This window comes from Papio anubis, chromosome 1 (assembly GCF_008728515.1).
Source record: "Papio anubis isolate 15944 chromosome 1, Panubis1.0, whole genome shotgun sequence".
Classification (NCBI taxonomy): domain Eukaryota; kingdom Metazoa; phylum Chordata; class Mammalia; order Primates; family Cercopithecidae; genus Papio; species Papio anubis.
Genome location: NC_044976.1, coordinates 121,091,136 through 121,114,966, shown reverse-complemented (window position 1 = coordinate 121,114,966; position 23,831 = coordinate 121,091,136). Strand labels below are relative to the sequence as shown.

Genomic DNA, 23,831 nt, shown 5'->3' with positions numbered 1-23,831 from the left:
GACACCTAAGCCTAGTCCAGGCTTAGCAAAAAAGGAGGCCCATTCTCCTTTTTCTCTTTGTCTTCCATTCCTTTTCAAGTTCCCATGTCTGTGAGGGAGAAATGTGACAAACCAAAAGAAATACGTTATTTCTTTGTAATAAGCCAAAAGAAACTCAAGTCTTTCTGCTGGTGGCCAGCAGGAGGCAGAGTGATTTCTTTCCTCATGATGTCCCAATCTGCATTGCTGGAAACCTGCTACTGAAAGAAGTTAAAAGCTGCCTGTGAATGGAATGTACAAAAGAAAGGTTACCAAAGGAGAAACAAACTCCGGCAGGCACGGTGGCTCACGCCTGTAGTCCCAGCACTTTGGGAGGCCAAGGTCGGTGGATCACTTGAAGTCAGGAGTTTGAGACCAGCCTAGCCAACATGGTGAAACCTAGTCTCTACTAAAAATACAGAAATTAGCTGGGCGTGGTGGCGCATGCCTATAATCCCACTTACTTGGGAGGCTGAGGCAGGAGAATCGCTTGAACCCAGGAGGCGGAGGTTGCAGTGAGCCGAGATCACGCCACTGCACGCCAGCCTGGGCGACAGAGCGAGACTCCATCTAAAAAAAATAAATGAATAAAATAAAACAAGTACAAACTCAAACTAGAGACACAAGTTAATGGTGTTTATTGTGGTGGGGTTAGTGAGCCATCCCATGATTTCCTCCTGAGTATATCATCCCTGGTTTGTGTTTGCCAGCTGGGGAATGAGGTGAGGTTTGTGAGGCTATTTCTTTCTCTTTTCTTTTTTTTTTTTTTTGGTAGGGTCTTGCTCAGTCGCCCAGAATGGAGTGCCGGGTGCAAACACTCACTGTAGCCTCAACCTCCTGAGCTCAAGTAATCTTCCCATCTCAGCCTCCCAAGTAGCTGGGACTACAAGCACATGCCACCACACCTGGCTAATTATTTTTTTGTAGCGATAAGGATTCACCATGTTGCCCAGGTGAGTCTCAGAACACAGGCTTAAGAATTCTTCCTATCTTGGCCTCCCAAAATGCTGGGGTTATAGGCATAAGCCACTGCGCCTGGCTGAGAATATATTTTTTTTCCTTTCTTTTGTAGACAGGATCTCATTTTGTTGTGTAGGCTGCTCCTGAACTCCTGGCCTCAAGCAGTCCTTCCATCTCAGCCTCCCAAAGTGCAGGGATTACAGGTGTGAGCCACTACACCCAGCAGTTGGTGCAATTTCATTTTAATACAAGTGAGGAAGTTAAGATACAGAGATAAGTTACTTGTAAGGTAGAAAAGCTGGTTAGCTGAAGAGCTTGAGTTAGTATCTTAGGCTTTTATATTATTTCTTCCCACTATTCCTGGCTCCCTGGTCCTCAATTTTAATTTGTGGCCTTAAGAAGCCTGGGGTATGGCCAGGCACGGTGACTCACACCTGTAATTCCAGCACTTTGGGAGGCCGAGGCAGGAGGATCAGGAGGTCAGGAGATCGAGACCATCCTGGTTAACATGGTGAAACCCCGTCTCTACTAAAAATACAAAAAATTAGCTGAGCCTGTAGTCCCAGCTGCTCAGGAGGCTGAGGCAGGAGAATGGTGTGAACCCAGGAGGTGGAACTTGCAGTGAGCCAAGATTGTGCCCCTGCACTTCGGCCTGGGCGACAGAGCGAGACTCCATCTCAAAAAAAAGAAGCCTGAGGTGCCAAAAATGTTTGCGGCTATCTATATTTTGTGTTACTCCTTAGCCTTTTTTTTTTCCTTTTAGTTCTTCACCACTGCACACTTGGCAGGATGTATTTCATTTTAAAACTTGCCAATCCATGTCCTTCACTCCCATACTATAGGGCTAAGCAACCAAAGCAAACTGATTCTGCAATGCTTCTAAATAGTTATTCCTGCTCATTATTTTAGCTAGATGTATTCTAAAGTCTTTATCCCAAAGAGTTGAATCAAAGGTTCGTCTACTCCTCCAACATGATTGTGCTGACAAGCCTCTCAGCTGAGCCATCTAATATGCAGGGTGGCAGGGATGAAGTCACCATTACTGTCCAACAGCTTTTATTTTAAGCTGGTGTGGGCTGGGCATATTAAAGACAGGCAAAAGAAAAATAACTTGGAGAGTTGCCATTGAGGATATATCCACAGTGAGCCAACAGCACCCACACAAGCAGCCCTCGTCTGTATAATGCCCTGTACTGGGTCTTGAGGGAGATTAAAAAGAAAGATCTGTTCCACCCTGGGGAACTTGAGATGTGGTAATAGCACACAAATGTAGGCAGATTTATAGTTCTAAGCAGAGTTCCAATAGCTAAGCTAAGGAAAGGAGAGTCAGGAGGTAAGCTGTTAGCTGAATTTTATTAAAGACAGATTACTTACTAGTAAAGATAAGGTGGGACCTCCCGTGCTTGGGCTGCAATATTTTAAGTCCCAAGTGACTGTTGAATTCTCACTTTGCAGTTGGAAAAATAAGCTGTTTTTGGCCAGATAAACAGTGTAAGAGGTCATTTCTGCTCTAGAGGAACATGTAACCTAATTGAGACACTTCTACATATAATGCAAGATAGCATATGGTTAGTCAGGTAGTAGAATTCTGAGAAGAGAAAATCCAACTGGACTCATGAGGTAAATATAAGTGGTGGAAATGGAAATTTAACTGGGCCTTGAAAGGTGGGTAGTATTTAAACAGTCCAGTTACTTAATAAGTGCCCACAATATGCCCAGCATTGTGCTAAAATACAAGGTAAATGATATGTGGCTGCCTCTTTCAAGGAGATTACATTGTAATGGTGGAACTACACATGAAGAAATCATATTACAGTGTTATACTTGCAGCAGTGGTGGTCTAGCTTTACAGAGGAATAGGGATGAGTAATTAATAATAGTTGCTTTTTTTTTTTTGAGACAGTCTCACTTGATCATCCAGGCTGGAGTGCAGTGGTGTGATCTTGGCTCACTGGAACCTCCACCTCTGGGTTCAAGTGATTCTGCCTCAGCCTACTGAGTAGCTGGGATTACAGGCATGTGCCACCACGCCCTGGTAATTTTTGTATTTTTGGTAGAGATGGTGTTTCACCATGTTGGCCAGGCCAGTCTTGAACGCCTGACCTCAAGTGATCCACCCACCTCGGCCTCCCAAAGTGCTGGGATTGCAGGCTTGAGCCACTGCTCCTGGCCTGATTTTTTTTTTTTCTTTTTGAGATAGAGTCTCGCTCTTGTTTACCAGGCTGGAGTGCAGTAGTGAGATCTCGACTCACTGTAACCTCCGCCTCCTGGGTTCAAGCTATTCTCCTGCCTCAGCCTCCTGAGTAGCTGGGACTACAGGCGACTGCCACCGCACCTGGCTCATTTTTATACTTTTAGTAAAGACTGTGTTTCTCCATGTTGGCCAGGCTGGTCTCGAACTCCTGACCTCAGGTGATCTGCCTGCCTCAGCCTCCCAAAGTGCTAGGATTACAGGCGTGAGCCACCACGCCCAGCTGTGGTTTTTTGTTTTTGTTTTTGTTTTTGTTTTGAGACAGGGTCTTGCTCTGTTACCCAAGCTGGAGTGCAGTGGTGTGATCTCAGCTCACTGCAACCTCCACCTTTTATGTTTAAGCTATTCTCGTGCCTCAGCCTACCGAGTAGCTGGGACTACAGCTGCACACCACGATGCCCGGCTAATTTTTTTATTTTTAGTAGAGACTGGGTTTTGCCATGTTGACCAGGCTGGTCTTGAACTCCTGACCTCAAGTGATCTGCCTGCCTCGACCTCCCAAAGTGCTGGGATTACAGGTGTGAGCCGCCATGGAGGCCTAGTATTTTGAGTACTTACTATGTGTCAAGCCCCATGCTAAGTGCTTAATTTACATCTCATTTAATCCTCACAACAATTTTATGAAGTATATACTCTTAGTATGTCCATTATACAAATGGTAACACTAAGACAAAATAACTTGCCTAAGCCCTAAGTCACACAGCTTCTGAGAGCAGTGACAGGATTTACTCCGCTGCCTGCAGAGGGATAGGGAAAAGAATGGTCAGGAAAGGTTTCAGGAGAAAGTTCTGAAGGATGAGCAGGATTTCTCCAGAATGGTAAGGTGAAAGGGGGCATTTTGGTAGAGGGACTAACAAGTAGAGAAGGATGAGAGGGATGGACTCTTTGGTGTTTCTATAGTGACAGTATCAAGTGAGTCCTGGAGAGTGTCTGGAGACCTGGCCAGGAAGGTAGACAGGAGTCATGTTACACAGGATATGATATGCAGGCAGGCCTAGGTTACAAACAAGGGATATAGTCAGATTTGTGTTTTAGATAGGTTGCTGCCAAGTTGTGTGGAAAAGGGATTTAAAGGGGGATGGATTTAGTGATGGACTGGTTCTAGTGTTAGAATGCCTAGTGTTAAATCCTGATTTTGGCCGGGCATGGTGGCTCACACCTGTACTTTCAGCACTTTGGGAGGCCGAGGCAGGTGGATCACTTGAGGTCAGAAGTTCGAGACCAGCCTGGCCAACATGGTGAAACCCCCGTCTCTAGTAAAAATACAAAAATTAGCCAGGTGTGGTGGCGGGTGCCTGTAATCCCAGCTACTCGGCAGGCTAAGGCAGGAGAATTGCTTGAACCCAGGAGGTGGAGGTTACAGTGAGCCGAGATCAAGCCACAGCACTCCAGCCTGGGCTATAAGAGTGAAACTCCATCTTGAAAAAAATAAAATTTTTAAATCCCGGTTTGTTTTTTTAATAACTCTGGACAAGTTTCTTTAACTTTCTGCCTCAATTTACTTACTTGCAGAATGGTAAAGATATGGTACCGGCCATGAGGGTGATTGTAATGATTAAGCAAGATAAGGCTTGTAAAGTCCTTACTTCAGGGACTACAGAAGTGCGTAAAACATGGTTCCGGCCGGGCGCGGTGGCTCACATCTGTAATCCCAGCACTTTGGAAGGTGAAGGTGGGTGAATGGCCTGATGTCAGGAGTTGGAGACCAGCCTGACCAACATGGTGAAACCCTGTCTGTACTAAAAATATAAAATTAGCCAGAAGTGGTGGTGCATGCCTGTAATCCCAGCTACTTGGGAGGCTGAGGCACGATAATTGCTTGAACCTGGGAGGCATAGGTTGCAGTGAGCCGAGATTGCACCATTGCACTCCAGCCTGGGCAACAAGGCGAAACTCCGTCTCCAAAAACAATAAAACATGGTTCCTGCCCTCAAGGAGTTTACAGCCTATAGAGGGATATAATAAAAACAAATAGACAAGGAATTAGAAGGGATTGGTGCTAAGACAGGGATAAACACAAAATGCTCTAGAAGCACAGAGTAGGGGAACCTACCCAATTTGAGAAGGTGGGGAAGGACAGGAAAATCCTCTCAGAGAAAATAGCTTCTAAGCTGAGATCTGATTAAGTAGAAGAATTTATTCAGGTAAAGGGGGTAGATCGGGAAAGGGGTCTTCTGGGTGGAAAGAACTATGTAAAGTGATTCAGAGTTATTACATTCTGCAAACTGGGACTAATTCAGAGTAACTGTAGTGAGCATCCAAGGGGCAAGGCCAAGCTGGGCATAGTGGCAGGTGCCTGTAATCCCAGTTACTCAGGAGGCTGAGGCAGGAGAATCGCTTGAATCCGGGAGGCGGAGGTTGCAGTGGGCCGAGTTAGCACCATTGCACTCCAGCCTGGGCGACAAAGTGAGATTCTGTCTCAAAAAATAATAAATGAAGTATCAATGGTGAAGTTTGAAGTAACTCAGGTGAAGTAACACCTAAGTGGAAATTCCATACTCAGTAAACCATTATTATCATGGACTACTTGAATTGTAAGACACTTTGTTATGTTGCTACAATATTTCAGGTGAGAGATGGTTAGGAACCAAGGAAAGTGATGACAGTGGGTATAAAGAAGAGTAGACAGGGCTGGGCACGGTGGCTTATGCCTGTAATCCCAGCACTTTGGGAGACTGAGGTAGGCGGGGATCACCTGAGGTTGGGAATTCAAGACCAGCCTGGCCAACATGATGAAACCCCGTCTCTACTAAAAATAGTAAAAATTAGCTGGGCGTGGTGGCGGGTGCCTGTAATCCCAGCTACTACTCAGGAGGCTGAGACAGGAGAATCACTTATCGCAGGGGGCGGAGGTTGCAGTGAGCCAAGATTGCACCATTGCACTCCAGCCTGGGCTACAAGAGCAAGACTCCATCTCAACAAAAAACCCAAAAACCAAATACAAAAGAAAAAGGACTTGAGTATCCATTTGATTTGGCAGTTAGTAACCTTTTTGAAACCAATTTCAGTGGATTTGTAGAGGTGAAATCTGGCTTGTAGAACTAAGTAATGTGGAGAGGTTTTGTGGTTGTTTTAGGATGGGAGCAATTCAGGTATATTTATTGAAACAGTGAAAGGAATAAGTAAAACCTGGAGCTCAGTAGAGAAAGCCAAAAAGCAGGGTTCTGAAGACAAAGGAGATGAAATGAGCACAGGTGGATATGGTTTAGTTACATGGTCTACTTCTGCAGACATTTGCTGAGCACTTACCCATGTGCCAGCCATGTGGGGTTAGCCTAGTTGGGAAGCCAACTGAGGAAGAAAGTGGTCTCAGGTAGGACTATATATGCCTCATCCTGCTGGAGACTCAAGGTGAAAATATAACAGTAAACTCCCAGCTGTTTGTTATTGACTGGGGCTAAGTAATTTATAGGAGTCCTTGTCTGACAGCTTTAGTCAGACTTGTAAAGTAGGATGTTAGAGGCTGGGCGTGGTGGCTCAAGCCTGTAATCCCCGCACTTTGGGAGGCCGAGACGGGTGGATCACGAGGTCAGGAGATCGAGATTATCCTGGCTAACATGGTGAAACCCCGTCTCTACTAAAAAATACAAAAACAAAAACTAGCCAGGCGAGGTGGCGGGCGCCTGTAGTCCCAGCTACACGGGAGGCTGAGGCAGGAGAATGGCATAAACCCAGGAGGCGGAGCTTGCAGTGAGCTGAGATCCGGCCACTGCACTCCAGCCTGGGCAACAGAGCGAGACTCCGTCTCAAAAAAAAAAAAAAAAAAGTAGGATGTTAGAGAGGTGGGAGCGTAAAAAGTATAGACATAAAAGGACATAGAACAGAGGAGGGGCTAGGCCTAATGACTCAGGCCTGTAATCCTGACAGTCTGGGAGGCTGAGGCAGGGGGATTGCTTGAGTCCAGGAGTTCAAGACCAGCCTGGACAACATGGTAAGAACTCATCTCTACAAAAAATAAAATTAGCCAGGCATGGTGGCACACGCCTATAGTCCCAGCTACTTGGGAGGGTGAGGTAGGAAGATCTCGACGCAGGAGTTCAAGACTGCAGTGCACAATTACCATGCTTGTGAATAGCCACTGCACTCCAGCCTGGGCAACATAACCAAACCCCATCTCTTTAAAAAGGTGGGAAGGGGGTAGTTAGGAAGCAAGCAATGTTGAGGTTCTAATAGATTGCTACCATAAACATGTGCCAATCCATATCTTTGTGCTATTTTTCTCTAGAAGCACCTAGCTCCCTGGGCACAAGAGCAGGGAAGACATTATTGTTTAGATCCTGGGTCGTGATTTGTAGTTGGATAAAGTATACTAAGAAGGAAGCAAGGGGATGAAAGTGCTGGTGAAAGATTGTGTAAGGAATCTCTCTGATTATGGCTAGATAAGAAAATAGGCTAAGGAAGGGGTGATAAACTGGTCAAGCCAGGCGCAGTGGCCCACACCTGTAATCCCAGCATTTTGGGAGGCTGGGGTTGGTGGATCACGAGGTCAGGAGTTTGAGACCAACCTGGCCAACATAGTGAAACTCTACTAAAAATACAAAAAATGATCTGGGTGTGGTGGTATTCGTCTGTAATCCCAGCTACCAGGGAGGCTGAGGCAGGAGAATGTCTTGAACCTGGGAGGCGGAGGTTGCAGTGAGGCAGGATTGCGCCATTGCACTCCAGCCTGGGTAACAGGAGCAAAACCCTGTCTCAAAAAAAAAAAAAAACTCTGGTCAAGAGAATTATTTGTTTCTTTCTTTATTATTTATCTATTTTTTGTTTTTTGTTTTTTTTTTTTTTGAGACGGAGTCTCGCTCTGTCGCCCAGGCTGGAGTGCAGTGGCCGGATCTCAGCTCACTGCAAGCTCCGCCTCCCGGGTTTAGCCATTCTCCTGCCTCAGCCTCCCAAGTAGCTGGGACTACAGGCGCCCGCCACCTCGCCCGGCTAGTTTTTTGTATTTTTTTTTAGTAGAGACGGGGTTTCACCGTGTTAGCCAGGATGGTCTCGATCTCCTGACCTCGTGATCCACCCGTCTCGGCCTCCCAAAGTGCTGGGATTACAGGCTTGAGCCACCGCGCCCGGCCTATTATTTATCTATTTTTAAGAGAACCCTTTATAAAGTCAAAGAGCAGATGATTTAGAAGCAGAAATGATTAACCTGGAAGTTCAGCACATTGTAGCAAGAATATAAAATTTTAGATTGGAGCCAAGTGGTGGCTCATGCCTGTAATCCGAGCACTTTGGGAGGGGAAGATTGCTTATGCCCAGGAGTTCGAGACCAGCCTGGGCAACAAAATGAGACCCCCATCTCTACAAAAAATTTAAAAATTAGCCATGCATGATGGCATGCGCCTGTGGTCCCAGCTACATGGGAGGCTGAGGCGGGAGGATAGTCTGAGTCCAGAAAGTGAAGGCTGAAGTGAGCTGTGTTTGCACCACTACACTCCAGCCTGGGCAACAGAGTGAGACTCTGTGTATAAATAAATAAAACTAAGGGAGTTTATTCACATCCAGCTGTGAAAGTAGTTTGCTAATGTATCTGGAGTTTTGCTGTTATCTTTTGTTAAAAATCAACTTGCTGGGGTGAGGTGGCTCACACCTGTAATGCCATCACTTTGGGAGGCTGAGGTGGGAGGATCACTTGAGTACAGGAGTTTGAGACCAGCCTGGGCAATGTAGGGACACCCTGTATGAAAAATTTTAAAAAAAATTAGCCAGGCGTGTTATGTGCCTGTAGTTCCAGCAATGGGAGGCTGAGGTGGGAGCATCGATTGGGCACAGGAGGTTGAGGCTGTAGTGAGCTGTGATTGTACCATCGCACTCCAGCCTGGGCAACAGAGCAAGACCCTGCCTCAATAAATAAAATAGAGTAGCATCAAATTGATACATATCCTAGAGTAGTTACCTTTTTTTTTCTCTGAGCTCCAACAGGAAACAATAGTATTTACATTTTTAACTGAAGACAAAACTCTGCATAGGAGAAATTCAAACATCAGACATATGAGGGTGTTTTTTGGCAGAGGCAACTTACTGTCAATAAAGTCACCCCTGGTGAATGCCACCTGCTCACATGTACAAAAGAAAAGTCATACAGTGATCATGAGTCCTGGTTTGACCTTAAGGTCCACGTCTGAAGTGTCGTTTATGATTAGGGAAGTCTGAGTCATCCTTAGGCTTCCTCTATTGCATTTGAGTCATTTCCTTTTCTACAGACCCAAACTGTACAGCCCAGGATATTTCTGAAAAGAAATATTCAGGCCGGGCGCGGTGGCTCAAGCCTGTAATCCCAGCACTTTGGGAGGCTGAGACGGGCGGATCACGAGGTCAGGATATCGAGACCATCCTGGCTAACACGGTGAAACCCCGTCTCTACTAAAAAATACAAAAAAACTAGCCGGGCGAGGTGGCGGGCGCCTGTAGTCCCAGCTACTTGGGAGGCTGAGGCAGGAGAATGGCGTGAACCCGGGAGGCGGAGCTTGCAGTGAGCTGAGATCTGGCCACTGCACTCCAGCCCGGGCGACACAGCAAGACTCCGTCTCAAAAAAAAAAAAAAAAGAAATATCCAAAAGTACAGAGTTTTGGAACTAAAGGGACATTTGAGATCATTGAGTTCAGTATACTCGTTTTACAAATGGTGAAACTAAGGCCAAGAGGAGCATGTCCTTGGCCTGATTGCACAGCGTCTGTGGGGCAATTTTGCCTATATCAAGAAGGGTATAAGAAAATATCCTATTCTCTAGAACCACCTGATTTCACAGGAAATCTGGATTCTGGCTTGAATTTATTTCTGTCAGAAGTAAACTAAAAATATTTGGTGTGAAAGTCTGAGAGGGACTCAGGCCCCAGGGGAACAAGCAGGCATCTGTGGTATATCCCCCTCAAGTGGTTTTTTGTTTGTTTTAGACAGAGTTTTGCTCTTGTTTCCCAGGCTGGAGTGCAGTGGTGCAATCTTGGCTCACTGCAACCTCTGCCTCCCGGATTCAAGCCGTTCTCCTGCCTCAGTCTCCCGGGTAGCTACCACACCCGGCTAATTTTTTGTATTTTTAGTAGAGACAGGGTTTCATCATGTTGGCCAGGCTGTTCTTGAACTCCTGATCTCAGGTGATCCACCCGCCTTGGCCTCCAAAGTGTTGGGATTACAGGTGTGAGCCACCATGCTCGGCCCCCCTCAAATGGTTTTATCTGTCACACTGGTGCCCCTGCAATGGACAAAGGAGACGTTTCCTGTAGGACCAGCATCTCTGTACTCAGGTTTTTCAGTCTTGGAACTGCTGACATTTTGGGCCAAGTAATTCTTTGTTGCAGGGACTGTCCTGTGCATTTCAGGATGTTTAACAGCATCTTTGTCCTTTACCCATTAGTTGCTTAATCAGAACAATCAGAAAAGTCTGGGCCCAGACATTGCCAGTTGCCCCCTGGAGTTGCCTGGTTGAGAATCACTGTGCTGACTTAAGAAAGGGGCTCTTGTTATAATCCCAGCACTTTGGGAGGCTGAGGTGGGCGGATCACAAGGTCAGGAGATCGAGACCATCCTGGTTAACACAGTGAAACCCCGTCTCTACTAAAAATACAAAAGTTAGCCGGGGCTGGGCGCGGTGGCTCAAGCCTGTAATCCCAGCACTTTGGGAGGCCGAGGCGGGCGGATCACAAGGTCAGGAGATCGAGACCACGGTGAAACCCCGTCTCTACTAAAAATACAAAAAACTAGCCGGGCGCGGTTGTGGGCGCCTGTAGTCCCAGCTACTCGGGAGGCTGAGGCCGGAGAATGGCGTGAACCCGGGAGGCGGAGCTTGCAGTGAGCTGAGATCCGGCCACTGCACTCCAGCCTGGGCGACAGAGCGAGACTCCATCTCAAAAAAAAAAAAAAAAAAAAAAAAAAAAAAGTTAGCCGGGTGTGGTGGCAGGCATCTGTAGTCCCAGCTACTCGGGAGGCTGAGGCAGGAGAATGGCCTGAACCCGGGAGGCGGAGCTTGCAGTGAGTGGAGATCGCACCACTGCACTCTAGCCTGGGCAACAGAGAGAGGCTCTGTCTCAAAAAATAAATAAATAAAAGGTGGGGGTGCTCTTGTAACTCGGGTTTGGGCCCATTTAGTCCTCATGGCAGTATCTATACTTATTCCTGCATCCCCATGCCTAGCTGCCTTTTTCTCACCTTTCTTTCTGGGGCTACCACACCTTTATCAGATGAGATCCTCCAACCTCTTTTTACCCTCAGTATCTCCAAAAGTGCCACCTGGGTTGAAAATGAGAAGCAAAGCATCTACCCTTCCCCCTCTTGCACCAAGGGTGTCCCTTATTAGATAGGAATTTACATAATTGGTAAAAATAAGATATCATGGGCTGGCCACAGTGGCTCACACCTGTAATGCCAGCATTTTGAGAGGCTGAGGCAGGAGGAATTCTTGAGCCCAGGAGTTTGAGACCAGGCTGGGCAATATAGTGAGACCTTGTCTCTACAAAAAATTTTAAAATTAACTGAGAGTGGTGGCAGGCGCCTGTAGTCCCAGCTACTCAGGAGGCTGAGGCAAGAGGATTGCTTGAACTTGGGAGGAGGAGGCTGCAGTAAGCCAAGATCACACCACTGCCCTCCAGCCTGGGTGACAGAGCCAGACTCTGTCTCCAAAACAAAAGACAAAGTGCGTACAAGGCTCAGCTCTTAACTATGACTGCTATGAATCAAGGAAAGACCCCTTCCTTGAGGGTGTGCTGGGAGAGGGGGATAGATGAGAGCATACCGAGAGAATCTGCCTTTTTTGCGCAATTTCCCCTTGACTCAGCGGTCACACTTCCCTTCCCCAGCCCACACTTGTCCTCACCAGTGCCTGTATTTAGAAATGCAAGCCCGTGTTGTCATAGAAAAACAGAAACCAGATGGTTGCTATGGAGATTTGTTTAAATACACCTAGAACATGGCCCAGACTCTGGCAGTGGTGAGTAGCAATTCTTACTAGGACCTGCATTTTTCTTCCTCTTAATTTGCTATTTCCCCAACCTTTTCTATTCTTGCTACATTTTCATGCTTCTCACTCCTGCTCCCAAATGCCACTTCCCACCTACCAGTACTGTTCTTAAACATCTCCTGTGTCTCAGGAAGTCACTGTTTAAGAACAGACTTATTTACCCTTTTGAGCCTTAGTCCCTTAATCTGTAATATGGGAATAATCTGTAATATGGGAATAATGACATTAAAAACTTTATATGGGGCCAGGTGCAGTGGCTCAAGCATGTAATCCCAGCACTTTGGGAGACCAAGGCAGGTGGATCACTTGAGTTCAGGAGTTCAAGACCAGCCTGACCAACGTAGTGAAAACCTGTCTCTACTAAAAATATAAAAATTAGCTGGACATGGTGATGCACACCTGTAATCCCAGCTACTTGAGAGGCTGAGGCAGGAGAATTGCTTGAACCCAGGAGGCAGAGGTTGCAGTGAGCTGAGATCGTGCCACTGCACCCCAGCTTGGGCAACAGAGCGAGACTGTCTTAAAAAAAAAAACCTTGTATGGGCTGGGCTGGGCATGGTGCCTCATGCCCACAATCATAATCCCAGCATTTTGGGAGGCCAAGATGGGAGGATCACTTGAGCCCAGAAGTTTGAGACCAGCCTAGGCCACAAAGACAGATCCCATCTCTACAAAAAAAAAAAAAAACTTAAAAATTAGCCAGGTGTGGTGGCACGCACTTGTGGTCCCAGCTGTACCAGAGGCTGAAGCAGGAGGATCCCTTGAGCCCAGGAGGTCAAGGTTGCAGTGAGCCATGTCTACACCACTGCACTCCAGCCTAGGCAACAGCCTGTCCCAAAAACGAAACTAAAAATCTTATATGCTTTTGTTAGAATTTAAAAAGAGGGGCTGGGCAGGGTGGCTCACGCCTGTAATCCCAGCACTTTGGGAGGCCGAGGCAGGTGGATTACTTGAGGTCAGGAGTTCGAGATCAGGCTGACCAACATGGTAAAACCCCGTCTCTACTAAAAAATACAAAAATCAGTCTAGCATGGTGGTGGGCACCTGTAATCCCAGCTATTCAGGAGGCTGAGGCAGGAGAATTGCTTGATCCCAGGAGGCAGAGGTTGTGGTGAGCCAAGATCACACCACTGCACTCCAGCCTGGGCAACAGAATGAGACTCTGTCTCAAAAAGAAACTTGTATCATGGCTGGCAAAGTATATAATAAATGGAATTTGGTTTTATGCTAAAATAAAATCCTAGAGCCAGGTGTGGAGGCAAGTGCCTATAATCCCAGCTACTCGGAGGCTGAGGCAGGAGGATTCATTGAGCCCAGGAGTTCAAGACCAGCCTGGGCAACATAATAAGACCTCATCTCAAAAAAAATAATAATAAAAATAAAAATCCTACTCTAGGGCACCTGGGAACCAACCAGTGGGTGCCTTTGGAAATCCTGGTTTATGCTTCCTCTCAGACAGTGGGAAAAGCTATTGTGGGAGTTTCCCCTGCCATGTAGACTGATGGAAGAGCACAATTGTGGAGGAGCAGGATTGCTTTGTTTTGTCTTTGTTGTACTCAGCAGCGGGAAAGCTGTTTAAGGAAAGAATCTGGTCATATGACCTCCTTTCTGCAATTGGAAATGAACACCACAGGGAGCAGAAGATGTAAGACACAGAATCATCCTTGCCTGGCTAAAATGGAAGAGGATAAGGAAGCAGAATACTTTCCGGGCTTTTGGCTTTTATTACCCTCCTCTGACAGACCCCTGTCCAAGAGGCTGGCTGTGTTGTTGTGCCAGGCTAGAGCTTGTTCCTATTATAAAATCTGTGTGTGATGTCTGTTGAGTTTTTTGGAAAACAAAAAACTTACATTTAAAATACAAGGTATTAGAGGGCAGATAATTCCACCCTTGGAAATAAGAAAGAGTTTCTTTTTTTCAGCTTGAATGTACTGTACAGCTGTGTTTCTGCGGTAGGTCTCAGCTCTTAGTGAGGAACCAGAAAAAGGAAAACATTACCCACTTTGCATTTCACTTCTGTTCTGTTCCTGTGAGACAGATATTACTATCCTATTTTTACAGGTTAAAAAGCACAGATCAGGCCGGGCGCGGTGGCTTACGTCTGTAATCCCAGCACTTTGGGAGGCCAAGGTGGGCGGATCACGAGGTCAGGAGATCGAGACCATCCTGGCTAACACAGTGAAACCCCGTCTCTACTAAAAATACAAAAAATTAGCCGGGCGTGGTGGTGGGCGCCTGTAGTCCCAGCTGCTCGGAGGCTGAGGCAGGAGAATGGCGTGAACCCAGGAGGCGGAGCTTGCAGTGAGCCGAGATGGTGCCACTGCACTCCAGCCTGGGCGACAAAGCGAGACTCTGTCTCAAAAAAAAAAACCGCACAGATCAATTGAAAAAGAACTGGATGGATAACTACTAAACTGAGAATTGTTACAACCAGGCACACTAGCTCACGCCTGTATTCCCAACACTTTGGGAAGCTGAGGCGGGTGGATCACGAGGTCAGGAGATCGAGACCATTCTGGCCAACATGGTGAAACTCCGTCTTTACTAAAAATACAAAAATTATCTGGCTGTGGTGGCGCGTGCCTTAATCCCAGCTACTCGGGAGGCTGAGGCACGAGAATTGCTTGAACCCAGGAGGCGGAGGTTGCAGGGAGCTGAGATCGCACCACTGCACTCCAGCCTGGCAACAGAGCGAGAAAAAAAAAAGAAAGAAAGAATTGTGGTTACTTCCAGAAGAGAATTAGGGGAATGAGATTGGAAGTGGTAATCATAGGAACTTTAGTGCCATCTATATTTTCCTTTTTTCCAAGGAAAATATTCATGTATTAATTGTTTAATTAAAAATTAAATTTTAAGCTTTGTGCAGTGGCAGTATCATAGCCATTGAGATTTGTCCAAGGTACAATTATTGCTAACTGAAAACGTTTCGGGCCAGGCGTGGTGGCTCATGCCTATAATCCCAGCACTTTGGGAGGCCGAGGCAGGTGGATCACGAGGTCAGGAGATGGAGACCATCCTGGCTAACACTGTGAAACTTCATCTCTACTAAAAATACAAAAATTAGCTGGGCATGGTGGCAGGCTCCTGTAGTCCCAGCTACTCAGGAGGATGAGGCAGGAGAATTGTGTGAACTCGGGAGGCGGAGCTTGCAGTGAGCCAAGATTGCGCCACTGCACTCCAGCCTGGGCGACAGAGTGAGACTCTGTCTCAAAAAAAAAAAAAAAAAAAAGTTTCTAACCAGGCACGGTGGTTCATGCCTGTAATCCCAATACTTTGGGAGGCCAAGGTGGGTGGATCACCTGAGGTCAGGACTTCGAGACCAGCACAGCCAACATGGAGAAACCCCATCTACTAAAAGTACAGAAAGTAGCCGGGTGTGGTGGCACACTACTGTAATCTCAGCTAGTCAGGAGGCTGAGGCAGGAGAATCACTTGAACCTGGGAGGTGAAGGTTGCAGTGAGTCAAGATTGCACCACTGCACTCTAGCGACAGAGTAAGACTCCAGAGTTCAGACTCTGTCAAAAAAAAAAAAAAAAGAAAAGGTTTCTGTTGGCCAGGCACAGTGACTCACACCTGTTATCCCAGCACTTTGGGAGGCCAAGGCAGCCAGATCACTTGAGTCTAGGAGTTTTGAAACCAGCTTGGGCAACAGAGAGAGACCCCGTCTTTACAAAACTTTAGCCAGACATGGTGGCACGTGGCGTGGAAGGATCACTTGAGCCTGTGAAGTCGAGGTTGTCGTGAACTGTGAGCTTGCCACTGCACTCCAGCCTGAGTGATAGAGTGAGCCCCTGTCTCAAAAAAAAAAAAAAAAAAAAAAAAAAAGAATTTTCACATATCCCACTGTGATTACTTACAATATAGTTGACATTAGCAATTTTTGACAGTCTCTACAGAAACTGACTAAAAAAAAAAATTAAATTTCAAGCTGGGCATGGTGGCTCATACCTGTAATCCCAGCACTTTGGGAGGCCAAGGCGGGTAGATCACCTGAGGTCAGGAGTTCGAGACCAGCCTGGCCGACATGGTGAAACCTTGTCTCTACTAAAAATACAAAAATTAGCTGGATGGTGACGCATGCCTGTAATCCCGGCTACTTGGGAGGCTGAGGCAGGAGAATCACTTGAACCCAGGAGGCAGGAGGTTGCAGTGAGCTGAGATCGCGCCATTGCACGTTAGGCTGGGTAACAAAAGTGAAACTCCATCTCAAAAAAAAAAAAAATTAAATTTCAAATTAAAAGGTAAGGCTATTTTATAATTTTTTTTTTTTTTTTTTTAAATTTGAGACAGAGTCTCACTCTATCACCCAGGCTACAGTGCAGTAGTGCAATCTTGGTCCACTGCAACCTCCACCTCCCGGGTTCAAACGATTCTCCTACCTTTGCCTCCCAAGTAGCTGGGATTATGGGCACCCACAACCACACCTGGCTTATTTTTGTATTTTTAGTAGAGATGGAGTTTCACCATGTTCGCCAGGCTGGTCTCAAACTCCTGACCTCAAGTGATCTGCCCGTCTCGGCCTCCCACAGGCATGAGCCACGGCACTTGGCCCTATTTTATAAAATTGTAATGAAACTCAGAAAAGATAATTCATCTAAGATCACTTGATAAATGACAGACTCCAAAGCCCATGGCTACTTGACCAAATCACTTTGCTCTGTGTACATCGTTATAGAGAACTAGGTTTGGAGCCAAGAGGGACTCCTGATTTATCCCTCTCATGGGCAGTAGGTTTGTTCTAGTGGGCCCTTGGCCTTAGCTTGGTTTTCTTTATCAGTAAAGGAGAGTGTGACCAGATCATGCCATACCAACTTGATGGCCTAGGCCTAGAGCTTGGCTTGTGAGGTGTGACTAAATCACATAACCTCAGATAAGGAATGAGGGAAGATTTAAAGCAGGATTGATAAAGGAGATTATGTTTTACACTTAACAAAATCTTAAACTGGATGTTTCAGCTGGAGTATCAAGATCTAATAGATTTGAAACTTCAAAGGGAGACAGCAGATGGAAATGCAGTATTTGAAAGGAAGTTACCAAGGAACAGTTGCACAACTCTTGAACCCCCTCACCCATTTCAAGAGTATAAAAAGTGAAGACAGAAGGCCAGATGCAGTGGCTCACCCCTGTAATCCTAGCACTTTGGGAGCCTGAGACAGGAGGATCACTTCAGGCCAGTTCAAGACCAACCTGGGCAACATGGTGAGACCTTGTCTCCACAAAAAAAATAAAAAAATTAGGCTGGGCGCGGTGGCTCTCGCCTGTAATCCCAGCACTTTGGGAGGCCGAGGCGGGCAGATCACAAGGTCAAGAGATTGAGACCATCCTGGCCAACATGGTGAAACCCTGTCTCTACTAAAAATACAAAAAATTAGCTGGGCGTGGTGGCATGCGCCTGTAGTCCCAGCTAGTTGGGAGGCTGAGGCAGGAAAATCACTTGAATCTGGGAGGTAGAGAGATTGCAGTGAGCGCTGAGATCGCGCCACTGTACTCCAGCCTGGTGACAGAGCGAGACTCCATCTCAAAATAAAAATAAAAATAAAAATAATTTGTTTTAAAAAATTAAAAAGCCAGGGGCAGAGGCTCATGCCTGTAATCCCAGCACTTTGTGAGGCTGAGGCGAGCGAATCACTTGAGGTCAGGAGTTCAAGATCAGCCTGGCCAAATGGTGAAACTCCGTTTCTACTAAAAATACAAAATTAGCAGGGTGTGGTGACAGGCACCCTGTAATCCCAGCTACTCTGGAGGCTGAGGCAGGAGAATCACTTGAACTCGGGAGGTGGAGGTTGCAGTGAGCTGAGATCACACCAGTATACTCCAGCCTGGGCGACAGAGCAAGAATAATCCATCTAAAAAAAAAAAAAAATTAGCCAGGCATGGTGGTGCATGCCTGTAGTCCCAGCTACTACTCAGGAGACTGAGGCAGGAGGATCACATGAGTTTGAGGCTGCCAGGAGTTTGAGGCTGCCGTGAGCCATCATCATCCCACTGCACTTCAGCCTGGGCCACAGAGTGAGACCCTGTCTCAAAGAAACAACAAAAAAGTGGAGATTGGGTTTACAAAATGGCTTTCTTTGGAGAGAGCTACTACCATGCTGTGAGCCCTATTCAATCCCAAAGAGAAGAGGTGGGGAATGGCCAGGCAAGGTGGCTGACACCTGTAATCCCAGCACTTTGGGAAGCCGAGGTGGGTGGGTCACCTGAGGTCAAGAGTTTGAGACTAGTCTGGCTAACATGGTGAAAACCCATCTCTACTAAAAATACAAAAAATTAGCCAGGCACGGTGACGGGTGTCTGTAGTTCTGGCTACTTGGGAGGGTGAGGCAGGAGAAACACTTGAACCCGGGAGGTGGAGGTTGCACTGAGCCGAGATCGTGCCACTGCACTCCATCCTGGGCAACAAGAGCAAAACTCCGTCTCCAAAAAAAAAAAAAAAAAAAGGCGAGGAGTAATTCTGTCTTCTCAATCCTAAAGTGGCTTCAAGACCACTGAAACATTTTGTATTTGTCCTTGTATCCAAGGATAATCATTAGACTGTGTATGACTCACAGTAGAGGAATTTCAAGGCAAAGACAGAGCCTGAGGTAACAAAGTAGAGAGTCACATCCTGGAAGTCGCCACACTGGCTTCTGATAAAGGGTCACATATACATGAATCCTGTGGACCATGTGTGGAGCCAGTTTAAATCCTACTCAAGAGAACTGTCTGGATGCATAGTGGGGCTCTTCATGTGGAAAAGACCACTGGAAAACAAAAGGATAGTGAGAGAGTGGTGGCCATAGAAATGGAATACATCACCTCACTTCAGGAAGTTGCCACTGCCTTTGGAAAGCGCCCCCAGGGAAGCCTCTGATGGAGACATACAAATGCTTATGAGGTAATTCTTAACATCAGCCAGGCCTAGGCAGCATGAAGCCGCTAATAACCCTCCTTCTTCATTCTGCCCCATTTCTAGAAATATCAGTGTAGCAAAAGGAGAGAAGCCAACTACCCCTCTTTCACAGAGGCGAGCTGGCTAGCTCTGTTGACCCTAGCTGTGGGGTAGAGAGATTCTTACTGATGATGAAAGCTCATGTGTTAATATATTTCTGAACCAAGAGTTTGTTTTGCTACTTAAAGTGTTTGCAAAGACTGTTACCTAAAGGTGATCCACATCCGAGGAAAACCTCACTGAAATAAATTGTGCAGAGACAGGGAAAAACAAATTAAACTTTAATTTTCATTACATTTCTTCAGTTGATACTTGTTAAGCATTCCAGTTATAGTCATCTTTGTATTCTCTGAGGCACTTAATTGGCACTCATGATATTGAGATTATTCCTTCCAGTTTGTAGTGTGCCAAAGTACCTTTTGGTTAATATCCTCTCTATAATAAAACAACTCAAAAGACAGTTTTAGGGACTTAAATTTCAATAAATCTGGTTGATGCCAAGGAAACTTGAAATACATTGAAATAAAGTTAGTTGGAAGCTAACTGTAAGATCATCTAGCTCCAGGCCAGGCACGTGGCTCACCCTGTAATCCCATCACTCTGGCACGTGGCTCACCCTGTAATCCCATCACTTTGGCACACCGAGGCAAGCGGAGCTCTTGACCTTAGGAGTTAAGAGACCAGCCTGGGCAACATAGCAGAACCCTGTCTCTTAAAAAAAAAAAAAAATCTAGTTCCAACGAATGCTTCCTCAGTGAATCTTTTTCACAGTGTCCCTGGAAAGTGAACATTTAGTCTCTTGAATAACTCCAGTGTCTTGAAATCTACTATCTTCACCCTCATGAAAACTTCAAGAGTTTGAGGACCACTTCTTTCTTTCTTTCTTTTTTTTTTTTTGAGACAGAGTCTCACTCTGTCGCCCAGGCTGGAGTGCAGTGGCCGGATCTCAGCTCACTGCAAGCTCTGCCTCCCGGGTTTACGCCATTCTCCTGCCTCAGCCTCCCGAGTAGCTGGGACTACAGGCGCCCGCCACCTCACCCGGCTAGCTTTTTGTATTTTATTTTATTTTTTTTAGTAGAGACGGGGTTTCACCGTGTTAGCCAGGATGGTCTCGATCTCCTGACCTCGTGATCCGCCCGTCTCGGCCTCCCAAAGTGCTGGGATTACAGGCTTGAGCCACCGCGCCCGGCCAAGAATCACTTCTTTCTACAACAGCCTAAACATTCTCCCTCCCTTTAGCTAGTCCTCCTTGACATAGTGTGGACTCCTGGCATCACCTTGTCTACTCTCTGGATGAGCTCAAATGTGCCAATGTGCCTGTCTAACTTTGGTCCAGATGTGGCCTCACCAAGCCAAAAAGAACTAAACCATTATCTGCTTGCTTGTAGACCTGGACCATAAGAGAGCCCAAGGCCCCCTTAGGTTTTCTTCACTACTTATGCTACTGACTCACATCAAACTGACACCTAAGCTGGACATGGTGGTGCACACCTGTAGTCTTAGCTACTCGAGAGGCTGAGGCAGAAGATAGCTTGAGCCCCAGGAGTCTGAAACCGGCCTGGGCAACATAGCAAGATGCCCATCTGACTACTAACAAACACCTACAGGTGTTATGTTGGGGGTAAGGTAGGGTTGTTTTGATTTCATAATAATGCATTAATTTTATACAACATATAACAGATTAAAAACCAAAAAAAAAAAAAAGGCTGGGCGCGGTGACTCATGCTTGTAATCCCAGCACTTTGGGAGGCCAAGGCAGGCGGATCACTTGAGGTCAAAAGTTTGAGACCAGCCTGGCTAACATGGTGAAACGCCGTCTCTACTAAAAAAAAAAAAAAAAAAATTAGCTGGCCATGGTGGCAGGCACCTGTAATCCTAGCTACTCGGGAGGCTGAGGGGGAGAATTGCTTAAACCCAGGAGGCAGAGAGGTGGAGGTGCAGTGAGCTGAGATGACACCACTGCACTCCAGCCTGGGCAATAGAGTGAGACTCCTCAAAAACGACAAAAAAAAAAAAAAAAAAAACTACAAACAAGGCCAAAGTCTTCCTTGCTGTTATTCCAAGTCCTGGTCCTTTCCTTCCAGAGATAAACGCAGTTTAATTTTGATTAAATATCCTTCCAACCCTTTTTCTATGTATTTACATGTAGAAATATATGGGACTTTTTTTTTTTTATTGAGACGGGCCCGCTCTGTTGCCCAGGCTGGAGTATACTGGTGTGATCTCAGCTAACTGCACCCTCTGCCTCCCGGATCAAGCAATCCTCCCACCTTGGTCTCCAGAGTAGCTGGGACTACAGCACATGCCACCACGCCTGGATAATTTTCGTATTTTTTTTGTAGAGACAGTTTTGCCATGTTGCCCAGGCTGATCTCGAATTCCTGGACTCAAGTGATCTGCCTGCCTTGGCCTCCCAAAGTACTGAGATTATAGGCATGAGCCAACATACCCGGCTAGTTATATGAGACTTTTAAAACATAAATGGATGGGGCATAGTGCCTCACACCTGTAATCCCAGCACTTTGGGAGGCTAAGGCAGGAAAATCACTTGAGGCCAGGAGTTTGACACCATCCTGGGTAACATAGTTTTGTGTCTACAAAAACTAAAAAATAGCCGGGTGTGGTGGCACACAGTTGTAGTCCCAGCTACAGGGAGGCTGAGGTGGGAAGATTGCTTGAGCCCTGGAGGTCAAGGCTGCAATGAGCCATGATAGTGCCACTGGATTCCAGCCTGGACAATAGAGCCAGACCGGGTCTCAAAAAAAAAAAAAAAAAGTATCACATGGTTTGTATTATTCCAGATCTTCTTTTTACACTTAACATGTTTCAGAGAACTTGCATCTCCATATATATAAAGCTGTCTCATTCATAAGAACTGCTATATTGTATCCTATAGTATGAATGTATTACAGCTTACTTAACCATTCTGTTGTTGGACATATAGATTGTTTCCAATTGTTTGCTATTACAATGTTTCAGTGAAAATTATTTATGCCTCTTAGTGCTATATGATAGTATTTCTCTAGGGTAAAATAAAAATAAATATATATATATATATATATAAAAAATATTATTTTATTTTAGACAAAGTTTTGCTCTTGTTGCCTAGGCTGGAGTGCAATGGCATGATCTCGGTTCATTGCTACCTCAACCTCCTGGGTTCAAGCGATTCTCCTGCCTCCGCCTCCCGAGTAACTGGGATTACAGGCGTGCAACACCACGCCTGGCTAATTTTTAAATTTTTTGTAGAGATGGGGTTTCATCATGTTGGCCAGGCTGGTCTCAAACTCCTGACCTCAGGTAATCCACCCACCTCGGCCTCCCAGAGTGCTGGGATTACAGGCATGAGCCACTGTACCTGGAGTCTCTAGGGTAAATATTGAAAGTTGCTGGGTCACAGGGTATGCACGTTTAAAAAAATTTTTTTTTAAGGGATGGAGTCTTGCTGTGTTGCCCAGGCTGGAGTACAGTGACACAATCTCGGCTCACTGCAACCTCCACCTCTTGGATTCAAGCGATTCTTCTGCCTCAGCCTCCCATGTAGCTGGGTCTACAGGTGCGTGTCACCATGCCCAGCTAATTTTTATATTTTTAGTGGAGACAGGGTTTCACCATATTGGCCAGGCTGTCTCAAATTCCTGACCTCGTGATCCGCCCTCGGCCTCCCAAAGTTCTGGGATTACAGGTGTCAGCTACCGCACCCGGCATTTAAAAATTTAATATGTACTTTTTGCAACCTAGAACTCATTGTTCAGTATGAGTTTTGATACATATAAGGGATATTATGATACCTGAGACAGTTAACTAATGGTAGTATTGATAGCCGTAAAGGTTGGTTCCAGGCCAGGTGCAATGGCTCAAGCTTGCAATCCCCACACCGAGGTGGGAGTATTGCTTGAAACCAGGAGTTCAAGACCAGCCTGTGCAAGAAAGTAACAAACACTTCATCTCCACAAAAATATAAAAATTAGCTTGTATTGGGGCATGTGCCTGTAGTTGTAGCTACTCAGGAAGGGGAGGCTGAGGCAAAAGGATTGAGCCCAGGAGTTGGAGGCTGCACTGAGCTTTGATGGCACCACTCTACTCCAGCCTGGGTAGCAAAGACCTTGTCTCTTAATAAAAAAAGATTGATTCTAGGACTGTGGAATAGATGAACAGCATGGGATATGAGGGAAATCCTCAGCAGTATTAATTTTGCATTCCAATTTCAGGTTGACGGCACTTTGTTGGCTATCGATGGCTTTTTGTTTTAAAGGCTTTTATCTTGAGAACATGATGTCTGGAGTTAAAGGTATTGGCATATTCCACACATCTGTACTATTCTTGAGTGTGATCGCTTAAGGTGTCAAATTAAGAACCAGGCAGATCCCCACCACCTGCACTATAAAGGACCCTAAAGTAAATTGGTTGAAGAAATTAGATCCCAAAGATTCTTGGTGAATTTTGAAGTCTTCATCAGTATATCCATATTAAAAGGAGCTGACAGGAAGCCAAAGTAATTATGCGCTGACAGGACAACTGGATCAGTTTCATTAAAAAGGCTAACTTGAGGATAGATCTTTTTACTCCAGCTCTTTAGAGGATCTGAAGTGACCTTGATGGACAGTGGAAGAAATCACAACATGGAATTCCTTGAATAAAAATGTATTGACTTTAAATAATTTGGTCTAATGTTACATATACACAATATAAAAACTATTTACGGCCAAGCATAGTGGCTCATGTCTGTAA

At 45.9% G+C, this 23,831-nt stretch overlaps 2 long non-coding RNA genes and 1 pseudogene across 2 annotated transcripts; 2 read left to right on the top strand and 1 right to left on the bottom strand.

Annotated features, from left to right (window-relative positions):
* Positions 1-54: 54 nt before the first annotated feature.
* LOC103875718 lies at positions 55-12,072 on the bottom strand. Its single transcript, XR_634630.3, has 2 exons — positions 11,947-12,072; positions 55-88 (listed from the first exon to the last, which is right to left on the bottom strand). It is a non-coding gene; the product is annotated as an uncharacterized LOC103875718 (long non-coding RNA).
* On the top strand, positions 11,105-23,761 carry LOC103875714. The gene is made up of 2 exons (XR_634625.3): positions 11,105-12,141; positions 23,312-23,761. It is a non-coding gene; the product is annotated as an uncharacterized LOC103875714 (long non-coding RNA).
* LOC116272364 lies at positions 22,784-22,887 on the top strand (annotated as a pseudogene).
* Positions 23,762-23,831: the final 70 nt, after the last annotated feature.